Source organism: Diaphorina citri, unplaced genomic scaffold, assembly GCF_000475195.1.
Source record: "Diaphorina citri unplaced genomic scaffold, Diaci psyllid genome assembly version 1.1 scaffold828, whole genome shotgun sequence".
NCBI classification, from domain to species: Eukaryota; Metazoa; Arthropoda; class Insecta; order Hemiptera; family Psyllidae; genus Diaphorina; species Diaphorina citri.
This window is the reverse complement of record NW_007378260.1, coordinates 19,112-21,492: the sequence shown is the minus strand read 5'-3', so window position 1 is coordinate 21,492 and position 2,381 is coordinate 19,112.

Sequence of the window (2,381 nt, the reverse complement as noted above, 5' to 3'; positions counted from 1 at the left end):
TGGCTTGGTAAGTCATTTAAGTAGCCAACATTGCTGACTTGGCAAGTCATTCAAGTAGCCAAGATTGCTGACTTGGTAAGTCATTGAAGTACTTTGCTGACTTGGTAAGTCATTTAAGTAGCCAACATTGCTGACTTGGCAAGTCATTCAAGTAGCCAAGATTGCTGACTTGGTAAGTCATTGAAGTACTTTGCTGACTTGGTAAGTCATTTAAGTAGCCAACATTGCTGACTTGGCAAGTCATTCAAGTAGCCAAGATTGCTGACTTGGTAAGTCATTGAAGTACTTTGCTGACTTGGTAAGTCATTTAAGTAGCCAACATTGCTGACTTGGCAAGTCATTCAAGTAGCCAAGATTGCTGACTTGGTAAGTCATTGAAGTACTTTGCTGACTTGGTAAGTCATTTAAGTAGCCAACATTGCTGACTTGGTAAGTCATTCAAGTAGCCAACATTGCTGACTTGGTAAGTCATTCAAGTACATTGCTGACTTGGTAAGTCATTTAAGTAGCCAACATTGCTGACTTGGTAAGTCATTCAAGTACATTGCTGACTTGGTAAGTCATTTAAGTAGCCAACATTGCTGACTTGGTAAGTCATTCAAGTACATTGCTGACTTGGTAAGTCATTTAAGTAGCCAACATTGCTGACTTGGCAAGTCATTTAAGTAGCCAACATTGCTGACTTGGCAAGTCATTCAAGTAGCCAAGATTGCTGACTTGGTAAGTCATTGAAGTACTTTGCTGACTTGGTAAGTCATTTAAGTAGCCAACATTGCTGAATTGGTAAGTCATTCAAGTAGCCAACATTGCTGACTTGGTAAGCCATTCAAGTAACCAACATTGCTGACTTGGTAAGTCATTCAATTAGCCAACATTGCTGACTTGGTAAGTCATTCAAGTAGCCAACATTGCTGACTTGGTAAGCCATTCAAGTAGCCTTTTATTATTAATTTATTATTACTATTGTAATTTAATAAAGGAAGGACGGACTAAAAATCTAACAGTGCAACAGAAATTTAATAGAAGGAAACAAATCCCCCCACATTTCTATCAGAGTTACAACCTGTATGTCAGGAAACTGAGGGGGGGGGGGGGGACAAAAGATTTTCCATAAGCTGCGACTCAGGTTGACGGGAGATATGGGGGGGGGGGGTACAAAAGATTTTCCAGTATGGGTATTTCAGTGCCGGAGTTACGTTGCAGAGGCTGCGAATAGGATGTACAGTTTCCGGAAGTCCTTTTGATCTAATCCGAATCAGGGCAAAATTAGTTTCCAATGATTTCTATCGGTGATGATAATCGGAGTCCATCGGTTAAAGTAGCCGTATTTACGGAATTTCCCCTCTTCTCAAGCTCGTTCCCCTCTTTTGGCGTGTTTGTGCCTGTACTAAACCTTACAGGAAAAAGGGGGGGGGAAACGAGCTTCAGAAGAGGGGAAATTCCGGAAGTAAAATACAATTGGTCTGTCATTCACATGCATAGACATAGACCATTGTTCTCCAGTGAGCTCTCTATTTAATTCACTTCCGAATAGAATTCGAGAGTTTAATCCATTTACAAGGGAGTTAGGAGGGGTAACTCTCATTAGTCTAATGCGTTTGTGTTGATTGCGAAATGTCTTCCAGGTGAACTTGCAAATACATACAGTGTGGTACAGAAATTTTCTCCCCTCTGTCACATATCGATGTCACCATACAATTTATTTACCTAGACTTCTTTTTTTTTACTTCCTGAAGGCATTTTTAAACCTGAAGTTATAAACCATGAAAATTGTGTTACAGTTTGACAAGTTACCGTACGTTTTTACCCGTCAAACGAGTTGATTTCAGGGAGTTTAGATTTGAGAGCTGAAGTTTTTCCAGATATATTCGTATGTTTCAAAATCAGAACGAAAGTCTCCTCCTCCTCTCTCTCTCTCCCTCCCTCCCTTCCTCTCTCACTCACTTCTCTTTCTCTCTCTCTCTCTCTCTCTCTCTCTCTCTCCCCCTTAATCTCTCACTCACTTCTCTCTCTCTCATTTTGCTTTTACTGTTATGTTATTGCTGCTTCGTATAGTTTCATGTTCCATTTCATCTACAATCAAACGGAGAGACTACTCGCTATCAATTTAATAAAGAATAATAATGGTAATCATAATAAAACTCCATGGCCAATATAGGGTGTCACAAAAGTCCTGGTACACTAGGGAAGCAGGAACAGAACAGGAATTTTGATAACTACAAAGTGCCTAGGTATCGGACAAGTTGGGAAATTGAACTGTTTGTGATCATTGATCAAATTACATAGATCGATCGAGAATAAAAAATTTGAACATGTCTCAATTAGTAAATTCTAAAGACCCTACGACTCTTTCAGTAGGGCGAAATTAAAATCAGAAATTC